General features: G+C 42.1%; 1 protein-coding gene across 21 annotated transcripts in view; it reads left to right on the top strand.

Moving 5' to 3' along the window:
• The window catches only part of LOC135320582 (uncharacterized), a 61,052-nt gene extending 44,791 nt beyond the window's left edge, over positions 1-16,261 (top strand). For 14 of the 21 annotated variants that reach the window (XM_064483739.1, XM_064483738.1, XM_064483735.1 and 11 more), the window contains 4 exons: positions 7,243-7,424; positions 7,980-8,119; positions 9,910-10,134; positions 10,751-16,261. The gene's annotated coding sequence lies outside the window, so the exon portion shown is untranslated. The remainder of the gene's footprint in view (positions 1-7,242; positions 7,425-7,979; positions 8,120-9,909; positions 10,135-10,750) is intronic. The other 7 variants (XM_064483728.1, XM_064483724.1, XM_064483732.1 and 4 more) reach the window with 6 other exon arrangements.
• Positions 16,262-22,666: the final 6,405 nt, after the last annotated feature.

The following is a 22,666-nucleotide window of genomic DNA, read 5'->3' as shown; positions in this document are numbered from 1 at the left end:
CAGGTATTCCGATGGGCTGTTCGAGTCCATTTGGTGAAAAGCTATCCACTGTTACTGGTTGAGCTGCTTCTTTGCTGTTGAAAAGTCTGGATTACATGGAGGGATTTTAAAAAGCAGAAAGGTGTGATTTCAGGTGGTACATCCACACCGGTGAGTAGTGATGGATGACCGCCTGTGTGAGGCATAGACAGAGTCTTACAAACTTCATAAAACAGCTTTAAAAGCTCTGCCATCTGAGTGCACTTCATATGGGGTCCAATTCATGACTGGGCATGCTGAGAGGGCAAATAATTGATAATGGCAGAAAGGACACGGAGGCATCAAAAAGGTCTCAGTCATGTTCCCTGTTTAAAGGATGTGGCACAATGTAATATATTTGAGCTGGTTCTTCACTGAACAGTTTTGAGTGTTTTCTGGGACTCCCCAGTGCACCAAGGTTCCGTGCAGCTGGGTGTCCCCTCAGTGCAGCTCTGTCAGCGCTCATCCTGGGCTGACGTGGTGTCACGGGGAGCAGGACAGTCAGCGTCCCCGGCTCCTCCGAGCTCCGTTTCTTCATCCGCAATGCTGGGTTTCTCTTCGGTGTCTACTTAGTAGGGTTGCTGAGAATCACACGTGATGGTTGTCAGGGGCGATTTGTGGTTGTCTCTGTGATTGTCATATAGTGAATATTTGATAGAAACTCTTGTTTTTTTATTAAAATTATGGCTCCTAGATTGCAGTGGTTTTTAGTCTGCATTTACTCTTTTTATAAATTTATTCTTATTTTTAAATAAGCACTTATTTTTATTTATTTTTATGAAGGAACTGGGGACTGAAGCCAGCACATTGTGCATGCTAAGCAGGTGTTCTACAACTGAGTAATACAGACCCTCCTTGTCTGAACTTAAAAATAAATATTTCAATACACAAAATAGCTCTTAAACCCCATCATGGGCCTATTTTCTGTATAGACAATTGAATACATAGGCTAATTCAATAAGAATAAATGTTGTTGGGACATAATTTCTGAATCTGTTTATGTGTTTAAAAACGATCATAGGTAGTGATAAACACGAGTCTTGGATCCACTACTTAGGGTCTGTTTTGCCATCATGGGAAATTATATTTTACAGAGAAGGCTAATTGGGTCTCGTTGATATTTGGATGATTTAGCAGATGATGAAGGCTTTCAAAAGCTGACAGTTTTGTATTTTAAACTAACTACAAAGTTATCTTCTATAAATTGGAAGTCCTCAGCTTGTGAATTGCCCAGTAATTCAGTGTGTACATGTCTGTGTCTCTGTGAACGTGTGTGTGTGTGTGTGTGTGTGTGTGTGTGATTTCAGGAAGGTAGAAATAAGTTCCATATAGCCTTCTGATACCTTTCTCTTCCAGTTCAAGGTGTAGGCATATATTTATACAAATAAATTGATACTCTTTTGTCATTTGGCATATTGGTGGGTATAAAAGTTTCTCATACTTGTTTCAGAAGGGTTGGGGAGAATGAGCTTAGAAAATAGGAGGAGATAGAGGCAGGAAGGTTCTTTACACTTTGTGCAGGATGAGAAACAGTAGCTTTTCTTTTTTCTACTAAAGCAAACTGGCACTGAATTGTAACATACTATTACTCAGAATTGCTTTTCTGATCAAATACGAGTGCCTCAGATTTTTCAAGGCAACATGAATGATGAAATGTGTTTTAGCAATTATCTTTAAATGTAGTTTTATTTTTTAAGTAAAAGGCTATAGCCTGTTCTTTCTTCCAGCGTTACAAGAAGTTCCCATTGATCCAGGTACATGATAATTGTGCTTAGTTTCTTCGGGTTATTGTTTTGTTTTTTTTTTTAAGTGCTTGTTTCATTGTGGTGTGAATGAATGTTTAAAATTTCTGGATTTTGATGTTTAGAACATGCTGATTTATCAGAACTGTTAAAAACCTGATTGTTGTTTGGTCCTCGTTTGGTGGGGCAACCTATTGATTTCTGTTGTCTGTTAAAGAGGGAAATTCTTCCTCTAGCCTGTAGATCATTAAGTGAATGGTTTGCAGTGTGCCTTTAAAATTCTTTGAATGCATTGAGCATGTTTGTCCAGTGAATTTTGAATTGACTCATAGTAATGACTTTGTTTGATTCTGTGGCTTTTGCTCCTCTCCACATGAATTTGAATTCTCTGTTGCATTTTGTATACGTGTTCTTAACAGGGGAAGAAATTTTGCATTTTTTACATAGGTGGGTTTTCCTATCCCCTCTGAATGCCTTCTGTAATTGATACAGCGAAAATCTGTTATTTCAGTGCTTAATTATTTCATAAACTATTTTTTGGCTTAATCAGAAACAATGACAAAGAATGATAATAAAAAACATGAAAACCTTCCTTCCTTTGAAGAATAGAAATGAGGTGGTCAGGCTCACGCGTGCTTTGTACCTGACACCCGTACTTTCATGTCATTGTGTATCATGATTCGGAGATGGAGTTGCTTCAGGTTTGTAGATTTTTGTTTTAACATTTGTGTTGAATTCATTCTCTAGGCTGATGTTTCCTGTTGCGTTTGTGGAAAGTGTAGGTGAAGGGAAACAGATGCTACGTTTTGTATTCAGGAGGCCTGAGTTGCTGAAGAGTATAGAGTAGAGGGTGGGCTGAGGAACAGAGTGACACTCCCTCACCTCCAGGCTGAAATTGATGAACAATGAAATCAATTAGGTGTATCGGTATTTATTTGACCAATAGAAGTCAGAGGGCCCAGACTGTCTAGTTATGCGCAATGGAAAGTACTGAATTCACCTGCAGAATTAGGTGATTTACCAAGTAGAAGCAGCTTAGAGCAATCAGAAAAATCAGTTCTATGATGAGATATAAAAAGAATATAATATCTATTATTTCTGAAACTTTTCTATGTTAAGTTGTGTAGAGCTAAAATTAAGTTCCAAGCACCAGGAGTTAAGAGTCTGGGTGGTTCTGTGGGATCGTTATTCAGGGATGTGTCTAGACCCTGCTGGAATGGCCGAAGCTGGCAGGAAAAGACGCAGAGGCAGGATTTGTCATCCTAGGGTGTCCTCCATAATGGTTCCATGTGATAGCCCATGATTGGGTTAACAAATTTAACAGACACCAGACGCATGTCAACCTTAAGAAGAAAAAGTGTGCTTAGTAACTGCTTTCAAGCAAGCACCTGTGCATCCTCACTCCTGTCTCCTTGCCATAAAAAGCAGAGACAATGCCTTGCTTGCATATTTGAGGTTTTAGATAGCACTCTGTTCATTGCACAGCAATGACCCAGGCCCTCAGCTATAAATGCTGGGCGTGCGTGCTGTTAGATAGTCTATTATCCCCAAAACACGGACCTGGCTGGACTGGTGGTCTGCTTTGTAATGAATATCTAAAGAATTTATCTTGTTCCCCTCTCCCCATGACTCCCCTAAAGGTAAACTAAGCCTTTTTACTCATTGTGGATTCTACAATCTCTGTCTCATCCTGTCTTTCCCCAAGTTCCTGTTTACTATCACACAACTGTTAAAGACTATTTTCTTTGATTATACACAATAAATATGGGAGGATTTGAGAGGCTCTTGGAGTTGGCTCCCTACTCCCTCTCGCTTTCTTTCCTTTTTCCACAGTCTTGAGTCATTCATTCCATGTCGGTAAGACTTCTGCCAGCCAGAACCCACAGTTCCAGGTGAGAAGGATGCAGACTTTATCTCTCCTACCCGAGGGAGAGAGAGAAGAGAATTGAGATCTGCTCCCCCGTGGTCCCTTCCTGCCCCAGGGCCACTCCAGTTCACCTGCAGCCTTCTGGCCTCTGCTCTCAGGGCCTCTGTCCCAAGACTGACATCAGCCTTTTTTTCCCTTGTCAATATTTCCTGTGCCTTTCAGGAGTTGGTCTCTTCTCTGCAATTCCACCCTGGCAGATGTGATGGTGGTCAGCGTGCTGGTGGGCAGTCATTTGGGGACTCCCAGGAGCCATTCTGATTCTCCTGAGTCTCTCATTCGGGGTTACAAAACTGTCGAGAACCAGAGGAAGCCCATTCACGTGAGGTCAACACAGTATTACATCACTTTCATTTTATTTTTGAATTTTCAGTGGAGAAATTATTTGTAACAAACTGTTCCAGATTTTCGGCCGCCTGCTTTCCTCACCACTATTTCCTTGTTGGCTCTGGTGCTTGTTTAAAGAACCAGGTTTCTTCTCTGGTCATTTCTAGCAGCTGGGCTTGCCGAATCCTTGATCTGCATTTGAAGCAGAATGCTTCTTCGTGATGTCAAACTGATTTTCCTTGTCATGTCTTAATATTTTGTGTACACTCAGCAACTGTTTCAAGTGAAATGCTCTTGTCCAATTTCGGTTAACTCACATTTGCTGAACTCCTGCTTTCATGCTGAGGGCAGTTTCTTCTTCCTGTAATAAAATTTAGCAATTTGCATTTACTATGGGAAGGTACTGGCCCGAGGTGCTCTCGTTCTTAACAGTTTTAATAACAATTCACCCATTAAAATGTACAGTGGTTTTTACTCTATGCACAGAATTGTGCATCCCATTCAATCTTAGAACATTTTCATCCCCCCAACAGGAAGCTCCTTACGCATAAGCAGACATCCCCATCTTCCCCATCCTCCCACAGCCCCAGGGAGCCACTTTTCTCTCTCTGTGGGTTTGCCTCTGCTGGAAATTTCATGTAAATCGAGTTACTTCATGTAAGTGGAAGCATCTATTGTGACTGACTTCTTTCACACTGAGTAACGTTTTCAATATTTGTCCACGTTGTGGCCTGGGTCAGTACTAAATGCTTTGCTATTGCTGAATAATATTCCTCTGTATGGCTGGGCCCCTCTGTTTACCCATTCATCACGTGATAGGCATTTGTGTTGTTTCTGCTTTTTGGCTGTGATGAGTAATGGCACCGTGAATATTCCTGTAGGAGTTTTTATGTGAACATTTGTTTTCAGTTCTCTTACGTGTGTGCCCAGGAAGCAAAATTGCCTGGTTATTCAGAAACCAAATGTTCAACTCTCTAAGGACCTGCCAGGCGTTTTTCCAAAGTGGCCAGGCTGTGTTACATCCTCACCAGCAACGGTTGCGTCCTCTGCATCTTCTGTGTCCTCATTAGTGCTTTTTACTCTTTTTTTGATTATAACCTATTGTAGTGAGTGTGAAGCGGTTTCTCCTAGTGGTTTTGACTTGATTTCCCTTACAGCTAATGATATTGAACATCGTTTCGTTGTGCTTATTGGTCATTTGTATATTTTCCTTGATAAATGTTTTTCAGATCCTCTATTCATTTTTTAATTGAGTTGCCTTTTTATTGTTGAGTTGTAGGAGGTTCTTTTTGTTTTTTTTTTGTTTGTTTTTTTTTTTTTTGGTAGATACAAATTCCTTATCAGATAAATGATTTGAAAAAATTTCTGCTGTGTGTTGTTTTTTCACTTTCTGGATGGTGTCCTTTGAAGCAATGTTTTAAAATTTGATGAACTCCAATTTATCTCTGTTTTCTTTTTCCTTGTCCTTTTTCCTTGTCCTCTGTTTTCTTTTTCCTTGTCCTTTCCTTCAGTTTACCTTGTCCTTTTGGGGTAATATTTAATATCTGAGGTATTTTATTTAAACATTTATATATAAAATAACTTAATTATTAGGAGAGTTCTAGGAGACGGGTGCTGTTGTTGTCCCCAGTCTATGGATAGGAGACTGGGTTGCAGAAAATTTCACTGACTTATCAGTGTCAAAGCTACCCAGTGCTGTGGGAGTTCAGACCCTCATGTTTGTCCCCAGCGTCTGTGCTCTTCACCACCATGCTCCACTCCTTCCTGGAATCGTTAATGAAAAAGTCTTTACTTTTTTGATTTCTTGTTAGTTTTTGTTTTTCTCATTGGGGCCTCATCTCCTCATTTTCCTTAAAGAGATCAGTGTAGGTTTATTTTAGGTCTCATGTAGGCAGAAGCATTGCTATCAGTTAACTTCTTTATTACTCACTCCCCAGTGATGGCTGTTGCTAATTGACCTAATGAAGTCTTGCTTTAGTCTTTCCTTCTCATGACACTAACAACAGAGTCATGACTTACAGAATGCTTAAAGAAGAAAGTACTTGATTGATTTTATTTTGCTACCCAATCAAACCAATCAAATAAGAACCCCAGAGTTGACACAGACGGTAAGCCCTCCAGAATAGGGTCACTGTCTTCCTTGTGTTTCATTTGTTTGGTCACAGTGTCTGGATAGTGCCTTGCTGTCCAGCAGTTTTGTTAGGATACAGTGTTCGTGAATCATTGTAAGGACAGAATTTTGACAACAGACTGTGCTGTTCATTTCACGAGGGAAAAGTTAATATAGAAATACTGCTCAGATCTATTTTAAAATTAAGCTTGGAATTTTGAGAAGAGTTCAAGAAACCATACAAAGATCTTTTTCACTAATTTTAGATCTATCTTAGACACATTATGGTTACATAGCAGAGTACCTTATCAAGTAGATTTGACAAGAGGTGTGTATTATTGATTATTTGTTTTAGTTGAAATATTCTACCTGGGATAAAATATTCAGTGCCCATAAATGAACAAATATGTTTGTATTTCTATGCAACATGGGAGCAGACTTCATATGTTTGTATATAATATATATGACTGTGTGTTTTAATCTGTCTTTCAGTGTTTTTATAGTTTTTCAGCAATGTTGTAACTTTAGAATTCTTCTAAGAAAATCACCCCAGATTCTAGTGCAGTTTGTACTGTGTATCCTGTCTTATGCATGGGATTCCACTGTCCCCACAGGGAGGAATTTCCTCTTATATTGAGTTAGTATCAGAGTTAAAGGAACTGTGATTTCTAGGCCTTTGCTCTCCATGTGTTTGCAGTTGGCTGTCAATCGCGATTTTCCCTTTCTTGAGTTTTCATTGTTCAATTAGAATTTTTGAAAATAACTATTAATATGTTGCATCGATCTCCCTAGAAACTTGATGTGTTTGTGCTTTTCAGTTTTCAATTTATGAAAAATGTAAATACACACTTGTTTTTAAGTAGTCCTTTTTCACTAGATATTTGGTTACCTCTTTATAGTTAAAATATTTTTTCCCAATGTATGAATCAGTGTGCATGTTTTAAAAGATACCTTACTTTTTATTTTTCTTATTGTAACAGTTATATTCATTGTAGAGAATTTAGAAAATACGGATAAACACATTAATAACTTAAAATGGCCTCTAATCTCACCTAGACATACAGTTGTAAGGTTTGAAATTGAGAATTACAAGTCCTCTCACATTGTTCTTCTTTTTCAAGTACGTTTTGGTTACTGAGACCCTCGAATTCCCATATGAATTGTAGCAGCAGCTAGTCAGTTTCTGCAGAGGAGACCGCAGGGATTGTGATCGAGACCACGTTGAATATACGGATCGTTCTGGGGAGCACTGCCATTCCAAAAGCGCTGTCTTCTGATCCAGCAATGTGCGTGGTTTGTCCAGGTATTTAGGTATTGTTTAATTTTTTTTTTAACAATGCTTTGAGTTTACAGAGTTATTTTACTTTGTTTTTTTTTTTGCCTTTATACTGAGGACAATTGTGCCAGGTACCGGGATCAGAAGTGTATTTGAGCCCCGCCACTTGCTGCCACCATGGTCACTGCGCTCTTGCTTCACCCGCTCTACAATCTTGCACAGAATAGGACCTCAGTAACTCTCTCTCTCGAATGATTATATGCTTGTTGGATGATGCTTGAGAGTCCGTGTGATGATTTTTTTTCCCCAGCCTTTCCCCACTTCTTTACTATGCCCTTTCTCTTCCTTTCCTCCAGCCTGGGTTTCAGTTTACCTGTGGCATTGATTTTTCTTGTCTGTAGACACTTCCTTTCACTGGTTCACGATAATTTTACATGTGGGCTGTGGAAACTTGCTAGATGTCAAGAAAGAGCCAATCCATTGCATGCTAGTATTTTTAGAGTGCATTATTGTTTTATCGATTGAAATTAAATCAGGGTGACCCCCTGAGCCCTCCTGTGAGCTGTTTTTGCCATCCTACAGGTGATAATGCTCTGGCTGCTGAATGTGCCCTTTCCCCAGACTTGGTTTTGGAGTTAAGTCACCATCAGTGGAGCCCTCTCTTTAAAAGATGAAGAAAACATTTGCTCCTTCTCCCTGGTTGGGGACTTGGATGAGATGAGGTAACAGATAAAGAATGGAGCCCCACCTCATTCTAACACCCGCTCGTTCCGTTCCTTTCTCCACGGAAAAAGAGTACAATTCAACACTAAAAAGATTGATTGTGAGCAAATGAGATAGACAGGACAACCGATCATTTATTAAATATACTTTCATGCCAGAAACAAATGTATTATTCACACAAAAAGCACACAAAGCACGGTAGTACCGTGATTACCAACGTGGGTCCGAGTTCGAGTCCTGCTCTGGAGTGACCAGTCCTGTGAGATGGAGAACTGGTAGGTCGGCTTAGCCTCTCCCGGGCTTGTTTTCTCTCCTGCAGAGATGGGGCTCGCTAGGCGTCCCTCCCCCATAGAGATGCTGTAGGGTGCAAATGATGCGCATGGGCAGCCCGAGCATAGCTGCTCATTCCTCGTAAGTGAAGGAGAGCATAGCTTTTGTGGTGAAGGCTTTATAACAGCCCCGTGTGGACTTTCAGTGCTCCGAAGGAATGCCTTGTGGTTTGGAGATGGGATTCTCATTTCTGTAAATACCCAAGGATTGTGTAATTGGGCCCTGCTGATTTGAATCTATTCTTTAGAAAGTACATATTGTAGATATATTTTTCAAGCATGCATGCTTTTTTCTTTTATCATTTATTGTTCTACCCTCTCTCTTGGTGGGACTTTTCATGGAATCCAGGAAACAGCCCTAAGCCACCTGCCTCTTCACACGTCTCCGTGGCGGTTTTCTTCCCTGACTAGAAGAGGGTTCTGCATAGGGAATTTTCTTTGTTCCCCTTTTCTTGGAGTCTCTCTGTCTGTCTGCCCACCTCTCACCTGTCGAACTGTCCATTTCTCTACCCACTCATTCTTCTGACTTGTTCCAAATAGCATTTCAGGCAGCTTACAGAAGAACAGATACCAAATAAACAGGTGAGATAATGGGACCAAGTTCAGACAGTGAGGCTAGGAGGCGAGCCTGTGTGAGGGTGGCAGGCATGAGAGACACGCGTCTGCCCTGTGACTTATAAGATCGACAGCAAGAGTGTGCCTGAGGCTCCCAGCAGACACAGGTTAACAGGGTTTGTGGGAGATGCTCACTGGCTGTGAAATAAATAAGTGGCTGAGGAGAAGCCCAGCCTTTCCAGCTACTAAGGCTTAGGAGAATATTTTGAGTGTCTTCAACATCAGAGTATTTCATCTTTTCTTTTGTCAGAGTTCTACATATAGATGGTTACATTCTGTACCTGGAAATTTCTACAAAATTTCTTCCCACTTGAGTCCCATGACTCGGGAATGGGGTGGTTCTGCTCATTGACTGGGGTGGGCCAGAAACCAAAAATGACAGCTTCAAAGGAGCCTGGGATTTGTCAGTTATGTTTTGTCAGTACTGTAGAGTTCAAAAAATGCTTTCACAGTATCTCTCCATCTGAGGCGGCAGCGTGCTCTCTTACCAGCATCAGGAGCTCAGGGCCATGGGATGGTGGGGGCTGACTGCTTTGCCGTCAAGACAGCTGAGCTAGTCACTGCAGGTTTGATTCTTTTACGTAAGGCCTTTCATGTTCTTTACTTGAATGTTTCAACAGGGAGTTAATTAACTGAGTTAATTAACATTTAATAAATATGATTCTTTGTTGAAAAGACAGTTATAGACAGAATACAAGCTCTGAAGCCTTTAAAAACGGTTTCATTACTGAAATTTCAGTAGGGGAGATACACAGTTTATCTTATTTATGCCTGTCTTTTAAAGTAACAAAGAAACAAGACAGAAAAGGCAGAGGATTGTTTCTGTTCTTCCTTTCTGCTTGCAGGTGCCCTCACCTCCCGTAGCATCCATCCAGACACCGGAACTGACACTGGCCGTGCTCCGAACTGCCTCAGCCCTGAAGACACAACTGACAAATAGAAGGGGACCACGCCCTGTTACAGCAGGTGCTCTCACTTTGTGGATCCTTATGTAACTGAGCGGTGTTAATCAGGATTGCCCGTTCTACATTGTGTGGCGCTGCTGCGGTGTCTCCTAGTTACTTGTTTCTGTAAGTATTCATGTATTATTCCCCACTGAGTGGTACTACACGTCTAAAAATGCTTTTTTCAGATGAAAAATAATGTGCATTTAATATAATATGTCTGAAAAAAGGGGCAAAAGATTCTATCCTGGTCCCTCTACTCAGAGATAATAATTAACAATTTAACATTTTTTTTCTGTTCTTTTCGTTAGTGTGTATCATCTCTGTCATAAAAACCAGTGAGCACTCTGTCCCTGTTTACTGTTCGGAGACCTCCATTTTCCATTCGGCTTATTACATGTTTTTCTACAATATTCTATCTCCCCTGGCATGATTTTTAAAGACCAGTGTAGCATTCTGTCTTATGGAGGCATGGTCCATTTTACTTCGGACTTAAATAAACTTTTAAATTCCAAGTGTACTTAACTGAAATACTGAAAAGAGAACTGTGGTGGTACAGGAAGGCCCCTAACTCCCTTCTCATTATTTCCTGAGAGTAAAAGCTGTTGAAAATTTGGTATATATATTTCATGACCTTTATGCCTATGAGATACATATATATACACATATGAGAAATCAATATATAGGTGTGTGTATATATGCTTTATTTAAAAATGAGACCATACTATATGTTTTTCTGCAGCTCGCTTTATTCACTCAGGGGTATATCATGGACGTCCTCCCACTCCAGACTCACCCGGCCCTTTCAGATAGATTGGAGGGGTCTCCTGATGTGCGGGTGTCGTCTCTTGTCCACGGAAACATTTGGTGGGAGACTGCTGTGGACAAGGCCCTGGACCACGGCGAAACGCCGGCTCCCTCAGCGCCCGCAGCTCGCCTTGATTTACCGCATCATTGTCTTGATGGTGGACAGTTAAGTTTTCTCCATTTTCCACTGTCAGAAAGAATGTTTGAGTTGCATCCTTCTTGTACAGAACTTCCTGTGATCTTGTATGTGTATTCCTTTAGTTAAGGCTTCTGGAAATTTAGTCCCTGGATGTGACATTTACATTCATCACAGACTCCTTTCAAGTGACTAGAAATTCCTTCTCCATTGGGGAATGAAAAAATGCACAATTACTTATGTAACCAATTCTCTATCGCTGGATATGATTTCACTTCAGTTTTTCTTCCCACCTTTGTAAACAGTGCTGTGTAAATGCCCTGATGGGTACATCTTTTTGGACTGATTTTTTTTTCCTAAAGGAAACGATTCCTAGAAGTGGAGTTGAGTCAGTGTGTATGTACGTTTTTCAGAGCTTACAAATCCATTGATATGTCATCCTCTGAAAAAGTCGCTCATGATTTGTTCTCCCACAGATGGACACTAGCTAGATTATCTTAAAAATATTTGCCAATATGATAAGCAAAAGTGCTTTTTCATTGTTTTTTTTGCATTTGATGACCAGTGAAGTTTTGAGCATTTTTCACTCATTAGTCATTTGACTTTTTTAAAATGAATGATTCCTTTTGTCCTTTGCCCACATTTAAGTGAGGGAGCTTCTTGTTGCTTTGTGACAGCTTTTTGTATGTTATGAAAATTAACTTCGTGAATTCATCAACATGTATCACAGAGCTTTTTCTTGTCATTTCTTTCCTTTCATTTTGTTCAGGAAGTTTTCTGATTTTTGTTGTGGCTCAAACTATTCTTAGGATAGTAAATGTCTTCCTTATGGGTTTTATCTTTGACATTATTCTTAGAAATACTCTCTTATAATGGAATAAATCTCTTCTGTAGGTTTTTTTTAATCTCTAAGATGGAGATTATAATAGTACATGTTATAGTGAGGAGAAGTTGAGTTAATAAGAGCAAAGAGTTGTATTTGCTGTTACTAGTACTTTTTAATATTTACATCGCTATCTGCAATTTATCTTGTGGTCATTATGACAGGAGTAGAATTTATTCTTTCCAGGTGATTCTCTGTCCCAGGACAATTATCGAATTCATAATTTTCTCTTTGATTTGAAATCCCACCTGTACAAAATACTTACATACACTAGAGTCTTTTTTGAGCTCATGGTTCCCTTCTGTCAATCTCCTTTCCTTACTCCAGCACCATATCTTACATGTTGTAAAAATTTATTTAATAACTGGCAGTCTGATTTTTTTTGATTCTTTTCTTCCATCCCAAATTTTCTTGTCAAGTATTATGACTTTATTATTCCTGAAGAATTCCAAAATATTTTGTTCAAGTTAAAAAAAATCAGATTGGAATTTTCATGGGATTTTTTAGTAAGTTTTGAATTATTCTTAGGAGAACTTACATCTTTACAAAACTGCTTTTCTCCATGCAATATGTTTATGTCTCTACATTCATACCTCTTACTTTAACCCTCAGTACAGTCCTGAAGTTTCTCCATTTAGAATATGGGCATTATTTTTGAATTTATTCCAGATTATTGTTTATGTTTTTGTTAATTTTGTAAGTGAGAATTTTTTGCTATTATATTTTTAAATGTTTAAAACTGACATTTAGAAAGGAAGATTCGGTTTGTCAATACTCACTTTGTAACTTGTCATTTAAAATTGTAAGTATTAAGTACTTGTTCCAGAATCCTTTCTTTTCTGTTTTTTAAAATTTGTTTCCAAGATTCTCAAAATGTTCATAGCTAAGTAGTATAGGTGGGGACACAGATGGAGAGAGGAAGTGTGGCTCACGAACAAACTGTGAGCAATTTCATGGCTGCCTTTAGGCTGGAGAAGCCACAGAAGAGCCCAGGTTAGACCAAGGGTGGCTTTGTATGCACTTGAAAGCCAGCTTTCCTGCCTGTATGGTGAAGCCTGGTGGGCGTGGCAGGTAGATGATCAAGGTCTGATCAAGGTCATTGGCTGCACAGAGCACTGTGTCTGTGAGAACTGGAGACCATTACCATGGGAAATGCTTGGCGCCAGGAACACTGCAGGGGAGCTGGGGAGCCTGTGTGTTAAGGATTTTCCAGCCCTGGGAGTGGGAAGATGAGACTCTGCATTCAGATCTGAGTTTGAATTCATCCTCTCTTGTTTACTGGTCCTCTGACTTTTGTCAAGTTATCTACCCGCTTTGAACTCCTGTTTTCTTGTCTCTCAAAACAGGAGAATTACAGCCTGCTGCTAGAGTGTTTGATCAGGGTAAATGATTTGTGTCTATAAGATGCCACGTACAGTCACAATCTCAGTGAGAAATGGGCTGTCGCCTCTTCTTCTGCAACTCAGTGCTCGATAAGACATCGGGGGAAAGCCAGTCCCTAATTTGTATGTGATGCAATGAGGAACAAAATTAACGTCTTGCCTTTCCCTAGCAGGATTCTTATTTCTTTGCTTCATTTACCTCTTTCCTCCTTTACTCTCCCCTTTCACCTCCTCCACCAAAAGAGACTGAGTCTGTCTCAGAACACTACATTCAAATTACTTTAAATGTTGGCTCATCCCCATGAAATTACAGTGAAATTAAAAATAATCTGTACACGTCCCAGACATGATTATATTTGATATACACACACACACACACACACACACACACACACACACACACAATCAGGCTACCTCCCATTTGCTGAGGGAGAAGGACCACTTTTTCTGAGTTTTCATTCACTGAGCGTGAGAGCAAAGTCTCTTAAGCAGAAATTCGCCTGGCTTCTTGCATGGTTTTTTAAATTGGATTTCTGCTTTGTGTCCACAGAAATAGACTCCTATTAGAAGAGGGGAAGTGGAGACATAGATATTCTGCTGAGATATTGGTGTCATCATATTTGAGTTGGAAAGGACTTACGACAGCATAGAGTCGTACCTTTTTATGGGTGAGAATCCATGATAGTGTAACTTGGACAAGAACCCGGGTCTTCTGTCTTCATGTCCACGCGGATGAAGAGGCAACTGGGTGGGGGATGGCAGGGATCCTTACTTGAGTTCCGGGGTCTTGCTAGTTTCCATTGTTCAGCTGCCTTTAGTTTATGTCCATGTGGCCTCTCATGGGAAGGTCACTCTATCCTGATAGATTGAGTTTCTAATCAGCAAAAAGGTCTGGACCCACTCATGTTTCCCAGAGATTTTCTGCTGACCTGCTGACAGTTTATATACATGAGATCTTAGAAACTGCTGGATATAAAATCCTTATTGTTATCATTTGCCCTCGAGTTCCACAGGAATGGGGTGCTGTCTCAGGCTGTCTAAGGCCAGCTCTGAACAAAGATAGGGTGATAGGCTGTGCAGCTGGACACTCCCCAGTCGAATGGGATTTCCACCTTAGTTTTTAGAATCAGGCAGATGAGTTCAAATCTTACCTTTACCAGTTATTAGCTTTGTGACCTTGAGGAAGAAACTTTACTTTTTTGGGGACAAATTTTCTTTATCCGTAAATAAGTTCAGTATTTATTTTAGGGTTTTTGTTTTAGAATTGAATGAGCTAATTCCCTCATTTATTCCTAAAATACTGATCACATGGTTCTATGCTGGTGACCTAGTGGTTGATTACTAAGGGACTCAGTAGTGAGAATGTGGGTGAGGCTCCCTGGATAATAGAGCTTATATTCCATGATATGCTTGTAAAAGACTGGATTGCAGTGGATTTTTAGTAAATGTCCATTCTTTTCCTAATCCCCATTGATTGTGTATATATCTTTATACTAATATATGAACAATTTTTTATTGCAATATAAGTCTTTTTGTAGTATTTAAAGTATGTAGCTATAACAAAAATACGTGAAATAAAATGATTTGACTTTTATTTTCTTTTCAATAAACAAAACAAAATAAAATAGAAAAGAAAAGAAAAAGTTTTGAAGGAGTAGAAATAATTTTATTTCCGTGTAATCGACTCCCTATGTTAGGTTTTTCGGTTGTGTTCTTAAACAGCATATAAAATTGACAGGTTTTGACTTCAGTGTTGATAGCTGGGTGAGTATAGTTTCTTTTTGTGGTTGTCTTTGATGAATTATTTGCACTAGATCATAAATAATGTGCATGTTACATATTGGAAACGAGGAAAGAGTGGAGACATACTACCTCCAATGCAGTCATTTTGTTACCGAGTCCAAACTCATTCTGCTCACCAAATGACAGGCCAATAAACTGGGAGATGAGGTGTTGGAGCAAGGAATAGTGACTTTATTTGCAAAGCTGGCAGACCCAGAAGATGGCAGACTGATGTCCTGAAGAACCATCTTCCCCAAGTCAGAATTGAGTCTCCTTTTATACTAAAAAGGGGTGGGGCTGCAGTTGGTTGTTGGAAACTTCTTGTTGTATGAATTGCTTGTCCTTTGAATCCGCTGTTCTTGCAGCTGTCCATGTGGATCAAATCATGTTGCCATTGTAATACCTCCAAAAGTAAAACAAAGTTATTCTCTATTTTGCAACTTGCCATCTCTACATAAGTGCAGATTAGTTAGCATCCTTCAAGATCACGGCCAGGAGAAGAGGCTGTCCTGGATATTTCAGTCTAAAGGCAACTTTCTTTTACAAATGGTGCAGAGATAGCAAGTCTGAGCCTAGAAAACAGGGCACAGGTTTAAAGCCAAAGGAACAGACCTAACATGGGGTCAAAATTGTTCTTTTCTATTACAATTCCCTTTTCCGCTTCATAGATAATTTTAGTAAGAAACATGAGCAATTTTGTATTTTTGCTTCTTAATAACCGATAAGTGGGCCAACTATATTTTTGTGAGCAGGGATGCTGTGCGGGCATAGGGGTCACAGCAAACTCTTGTTGGGGGTGGCCGACCCTGGAACATGTCTGATGCCCCGTGAGTGTTGGTGAGGGTCCCCTAGCCAGCGGCTCTCTTCAGGAGGCAGCATATGGGCATTGATATCTGGAGACCTCATTTTCGGCTGCAGGAAATTTTTTAGATACTGCGATTGAAAAATCACTCCAGCTGGGGATAATTAGGGAAAAAAGGAAAAGTAAAAGGGTTTGGAGTAGAGTAGAAGAGAAGGACATCAGATCACGGAGCCTGAGTGCTTGGCAGCGGGGCTTCGGGGGAGAGGGGAGCAGACGTGGGGAGGGGCCTGGCACCGGAACCAGCTCCTGCACCTGTCAACATGCCCAAGCCACATAGCTTTTAATTGGGCCACCTCTCTGGGCTGGATGTCACCCTGTGCAGAACCTTGAGAATCGAAGGTAAGGGGTGGGCAGCACTCACCTAGGGGTCACTGTAGATTTCGGTCAAGTCCACAGTGCCTTTTCTGTTCATGTGTCTTCACTTGTCCTTTATCTCAGGATCTGAGGAGGAGGAGAAAGGAACTCAGATAGAGATCCAGGAAGATATCCGACTGTGTTAAGAGAGGACAGACACAGTGACACGGGGAGCGAGGACACTTGCAGCAAAGTAAAATGACTTCACAACTATTGCTTCAGAGTTGCAGGTGTGAGAGAGCCTAAGCCTGTTTCAGAGTGCAGGGGACAAGCGGAAAGGAATGGCAAAATTTCCACTGAAAATTGAAATTTTGTTAAATAGCCTGCTACTGTTGCTTGTATCACTTGAATGAATGCAGGCATATTTCTGTGGGCATTTATAGGTTCACTCAACCCCACCAGCCCCTCTTGCCCCCATCGGGGATGGGATTTCTCAAGCACAGTGCACCTCCTGCTTCGGTGGGCCACGCTTCGGGTCCTCGCCTGGGGCCGGGCTGCTGCAAGGCACTGAGTCCCTGAGGCACGGCCTGTGATACACGACAGGAACATCTCTGCTATCGACTGAGGGCCTCCTTTTCCCCCTGCAGTGTAAGAATGCCGGTGACTGAGTTAGAAGCATGCTCCCAAGCTGTCCGTGTCCTTGCCATTCAGAAGCGGACCCTGGAAGCTTCCGAATTTCTCCAGAATGCAGTCTACATTCACCTTCGGCAGGTGAGTGTATGTCCTTACACAAGTGGAGGAATTACTGCAGTTTTCCTGGAACTTACTCACCACTAGTCCATCTGATTTTTCTGTGCTAGGATTCAGTATGGCCTGCTAAAAAATCTGGAGTCAGATTTTGAAACCCTGATGAAGAGGATTATTTATTTTATTTCACTATATGATAATCTTTTACTTTCAAAATTCAGAATTTTTGGTTCTTTCAGGCATTTTTGGGGGTGTTGGCAAAACAAATTTGCTCTTACCGTCTTTGCGACCTGTTGCTTTGTGCCTCTCACCTGTCTTCTGTCACTTGTGAGGCAGTTCCATTTGTGACCCTGTCCGTGTTGTTCATGTTATACAACATAAAGTCTGTAAAAGTACAGTCCCTTTTACTCCGAAGACATTCCACAAATAACTCCTTAAATCTGGGTGTTGTTTTAAGAAGACAGAATCATTAGAACATGTAATTGCAGGTTGCTAGTGCAAAATCCCCAAATCAATAGTCTAGCTCAACATCTAAAATCTTTCTAATCTACCTTGGATTTGTATGGATAAGTGAAGCAATTTGCTAAGAATTGAACACCAGGGTTAGAATACAGGATGGTGTAGCTCAGCAGGTCCTCCTGAGCCAGCGCTGTGCCAGAGGGCGGGGCCGAGGGAGAGGGCGGGGCTTAGGGAAAGAGGAGGGCCAAGGAGGAGGGGGGTCCTGCCCTCCCTGAGCTGACAGTTTCATGGCAAACACCTTCACCATGTGAAGAACTTGGAGTTTCTTCTAAGAACACTAGGTTTGAAAAGAGTCTTAAAAGAACGGGAGTGACAAAATCCAATTTGTGTCAAGTAGGGGAGAGCAGCTGGAAGGCCACTTGGGAGACTCGTGAGTCCAGGTGGGCAGTGTTGGTGGCTTCTACCTGAGCGGTGGGACAGTCAGTGGGACAGTCACCGGGAAAAAAACGAACAGATTTTAGGCATGTTTAGATGGTAAAAAGGAAAGGATGAATGATGTCTGTGAAGGTAGGATGGAGTAAGGCCCAGGTTTCTGGGTGGATTAATGAGGTAAATGATGGTCCTGCTGTGCTCTGAGCAGGGAAAGCTGCAGAGGGAGCTTTGGGGGAACGCTGATGAGTTCAGCTGTGGATAAAGTGAAAGGCTGTTATATGTGTGGTCTGGGAGCTCAGGTGAGAGCCAGTAGCGAGTAGGGGGAGGGGAGAGAGACGTTCAAATCATTTTGTCTTGTGAGCATACAAATAATTATGAGTAATGATACACTTACGCCTCTATATTCTGGATTTAACACCCATTAACATTTTGTTATATTCACTGCAGAGGTTCCTAATATTTTTTAATAGAAATAAAATAAATAGAAACAAAATAGTGGAGTTAATAAACATCTTAGAGTTAATGTGTGTCCTTCTATGTATTTTGATACCTCATCTGTTTATAACCATAATCTATAAAAAGTTAACTAGTTTAGCATAAGTGTTAAACAGAGGGACGTGACACACAGTTTTGGGGCTTGAAGCTGATCTTCTCGGGCAAATTATGTAGCCTCTCTGTACCTTTGTTCCATCTTCTGTGACTGCCCCCGGGCACCTCATCACACATGATTTCCTAGACTAGATGATGGGAGGGAGGCTGCTGAAGGGGCTAAGAAGTGGCAACTGCTAGGGACACTTAAGAGAGAGACAAAAAGAGATTAAAGTCAATAAACTCAGTACAAACAAATACTCTCAAAAGAGAAAGAATCCTGCAGTGTTTTGAGCCACTTAGCATAAGGGAAACGAAATCACATGGACCCAAAACTCTTGAGCATGTGAGTAATGTGGGTGGGAATGTGTCATCAGAAAAGGGTTGAGAAAAGGTCTTTTGGTTTCCCTTGACGTTTCCATTAAGGATGGGGAGCAGAAGTGAAAACCCTCAGCTTCAGTGGAAGCTGCTGTTTTGTGTGAAACTGACCAAACTTTGGAGACCAGTCATCAGCGGTGCTGGCAAATGAAGAGATTTCGGGATTGGGTGGGGCACTTGCTGTGACTTCCAGGTGACCTACTGGCTGGGGGCTGTGAGGCGGGCAGTAGGTTTGCAGGGAGACCCGGGCATAATCCCTTGCTCTGAGGCTGCTGGTCTGACTAGCAGACCTGGGCACAGGCAGTCCTAATGGGGCAGCTCGGGATGTGGCCTGGGACACCTGCCGTGCTGAGGGGGAGAAGAGCGCTTCCCAGAGGGGGTGTCCCTGCGGAGAGTGGAAACGTCCTCCTGCAGGGAAGGATGAGCCTCTGAGCAGGGTGCTGGTTGCACAGGCAAGACCACCCTGAGCACTGAGGGTTTGGGGAGCCGGAAGTCACACAGTGGCCCGAGCAGCCTTGTTCCTGAGAAACTAGAGGGAGATGAGGCTGAAAAGTCAGGCTAGGGTCAGACACTGTGGTGGGTTATGAGTGACAGAAAAGGACTGGTCAGGCAGGCACGAGAGAACCCTGTGGGTGTCCCAGCTGGAGCGTCACGCCAGAGGGTGGAGCTGAGTTATAGACTTTGCAACTTATTAGCTGTGTGACTTTGAGCAAGATCACCCCACCTCTCTATATATACCTTCATCTGTAAAATGACACAGTGACAAGCTCGTGTCATCAGAAGGCTTAGTTTAGCTCTGATCCTCTGTGTCCAGTCCTGTCAGTGCTGCCCTGCAAGTTTCTGCAGTGGCTGCTCTTACCCTGAGATGGGAGGGCATAGAGGGACTTTGTAGCGCCCGAGGGCAGGAAGGGGTTGCTTTAAAAACAGACATGTAGCAGCCTGCAGCTGTAGGCCTGCAGGCAGTTTGGTTGATGGTCCTGGAGAGGACTTTGGAGGCCTTAGCATCGTCATAAGACTTGTTTTCCCTTGGGGGCTGGAATTGCCTATGCAGATTAATGTGGAAAATTTGGGCTTCTGGCAAAGCTGTTTTCAGAAATGGTAATATACATAACATATCGTAGAAAATATAATGCTTTTATTTAATCTGTGGGACTTTGCAGCTGTTGGGAACACCTCTGTTGGCCTGGTCTCCACGGAGGACACTAGGGGTCGGCAGAGCGTGCGGGAGGGCAGGTAGCCTGCAGTGCTGCTGCGGGGTGTTCTCCCGAGTAGAGCACTCTGCTGAGTTGACTCTTCTCTGAGTTTGGTTGCCAGATGAGCAGACAGCAAATTAATGAGTTCTGGTGGGATTGTATAATGACAGAAAGAAAGAGGGACCCGTAGTTTTTCTGGACTAGAACAAGCTTTTGGTTCCTGATCCAGTGTGTTCCATTACAGAATTGATGAGTTGTGTCTATTCTGGGACTTGTCGACTGAAAGAAATGTGTAGCCTGAAAGTTTAGAGTTACACTTTATTAGGCGGGAGGACTCGAGGCGGGATGACAGCCTTCAAATCTGTCTGAGGGACTGCTCCCAAGAAGTAGGGGAGGAACTAGGATTATATAGGAGCTTTACAACAAAGACCAGGGAGTTGGAACAATAAAAGTTTGCTTTTTATCTAAAGAAATCCAGGCATCTCAAGTTAAAGAATTTAGTGCCTTTGTATGTATCATTTGACCTCACTGGATTCATTCTTTAGACAAGCACCTAGCTATCTAGGGCAATTATCCTGTCTTCTTATTCTCAGTCTGTTCAGAGGGCAGCATTGTGAGTGGCTGTAGAGGCTGGGCTTCAGGTCTGTCCGCATTGGGGGGTGGCGGCAGCCTTGATGACTTGGTTTCAGCATTCTTTGTTTACTGACATGGTTGTAGTATTTTAATTCACATTGTAGTATTTTCATTCACAGACTGATTGTGGATAATCTGGAATCTTGCAAAGGAAATGAGATGGAATTACTGCAGGTACCTTCTACTTTAATAAGCTGTGTGCAAACATAAACATGGAGGAAGCATACATTTGAATTTGGTGGTGTAGGGAAGGGTTTCTGCACATTACAGGAGAACGCAAGGCAGAATATCTCTTCTTTGTTGGCAGGGATGTGGGTCAACCTGTCTTTTCTGCAGCGGTTTCTGAGAGCACTTTATGGTAATTAACAAACATTGACAAACGGTGGCACACTTTGCATTTAAGAGCTGACCTGTGCAAACGTGTATTGGACAGGTGGATTTCATAGGCAAGTGGTGAGGTGGATTGGAGAGAGGTGTAGCCCAGGCCTGGGCTCAGATTCAGGTTTAAATCGCCATTTCCTCACCAAAGGACCTTGGACTAGAGTGTAACCTCCATTAAACTGTTGGTGAATCTGTGAAATATGCATTATAATATTCGTTTCTTCCTGGGTTTGTTGTAAGTTTTAAACAGTATTATAACACACATGAAACACTTAACAGGCACTTAGCAGTGTTTACTGTGTCCTTCCGCCCCGCTTAGCGTGTGTTACAGCCGTAAAGGTTGCATGTGCCTGTTGAGGACGTACTGGTAGCCGCTTGAATAGGTTGTGAATTTGGTGATTTCCTTTAATCCTTGAAACTCTACATGCCATGGGCAGTTATTTTCATGAACAGATGAGGAATCTTAGGGTAAAGAAGACGGTGTAATTTGCCCAAAGTCAGACCATAATTTTGGGTGCAGGGGCCTCTGTTAAGCATGGGCCCCTGGGATTTCTGCCCTCTCCATTCAGCACCAGAGCCAGACGTGGAGTCGCCTGTCTCCCAGCCCAGAATATCCGGCAGGCAGCAACACAAACCTGGACCTGTTCTGCTTAAGCAAAAACTCCGGAGGGGAGGCAGGTACTAAAGGGATAAATGTAAAAACAGACGACTGCAAACTGTTATCAGCTCAGAGAAGGAAAGGAACACGCCTCGCCGTGCAGAGCTGGGAGCTTTCCCTTCAGGGCTGCTCTGGGGGCTTTCATTTCAGCTAAACAAACTCAGCTCCTGCACCAAGGCATGAAGGCATGGTGCATGTAACCAGGCTGACTGTGCCTCGTTGATCATATTCATTCCTAATCCAGTGTCAGCTGTCACGGGCACTTACCTAGTAAACAGATGTCGGCCATAATCATCAAGCACTTTGCTTGGTAGTTTTATTGGCCCCACTTTTGAGATGAGGTAATTGAAGCTGGGGAGTTTGCTGCATGCCCATGATTACCTTGGAAATACCCCTACTGGTCTTTCAACCTAGACTGGTGTGGCTGTTACATCCCAGCCCTGTGAATGGCATCGTGTAGCTTCTACCAAGTGGCCCAAATGACTGACATTGATTTTCTTAATCCGTAGGAAATGGTATGTGACAATAAGAGAAAAGGTGGTAAGAAATTCTTTGGAAAACTAGAACAAAATCCAATACTTCCCCAGCTGGGGTAGCGTACCCAGTGTCACTCATCCCACTCACAGCCTGGCACCTCCTCCCTCCCGACTCCGTGTTCAGAAGCCACTCTGAGCCTTCGAAGAACATTTTGCCTCGTGACACTGTTGACCAAGACCTATGACCTCTCTGTCCCTGGTTTACTCTCTCTTCAAGGCCATTTAAATTTTATGCAGGCTCCTCCACTCCGATGTAAGAAAAGACTCTTTAAACTTCTTGATGAAGCTCCTTAATGAAGATCTTGTGAAGGAAACCTAGTCAAAACCTGGGAGGTATGCACACAGTGACTGCATGCAACCTCAGCACTTTGTGAAGTTCAGAATCAGAGGGGTGGGAGACTCAGGAAAGGCTTTTTAAGGTAGAAAGGGGAAAGTGAAAGGATGCAGGCTGTGTGAGACTGAAATATCTCGGTCCCAGCCAGCAAGGCACCTGCGTTCAGGATGGTG

This window comes from Camelus dromedarius, unplaced genomic scaffold, assembly GCF_036321535.1.
Source record: "Camelus dromedarius isolate mCamDro1 unplaced genomic scaffold, mCamDro1.pat HAP1_SCAFFOLD_197, whole genome shotgun sequence".
In the NCBI taxonomy this organism is placed as follows: Eukaryota; Metazoa; Chordata; class Mammalia; order Artiodactyla; family Camelidae; genus Camelus; species Camelus dromedarius.
The sequence above is the reverse complement of the archived record's forward strand: the minus strand, read 5'-3'. Positions and strand labels throughout refer to the sequence as shown.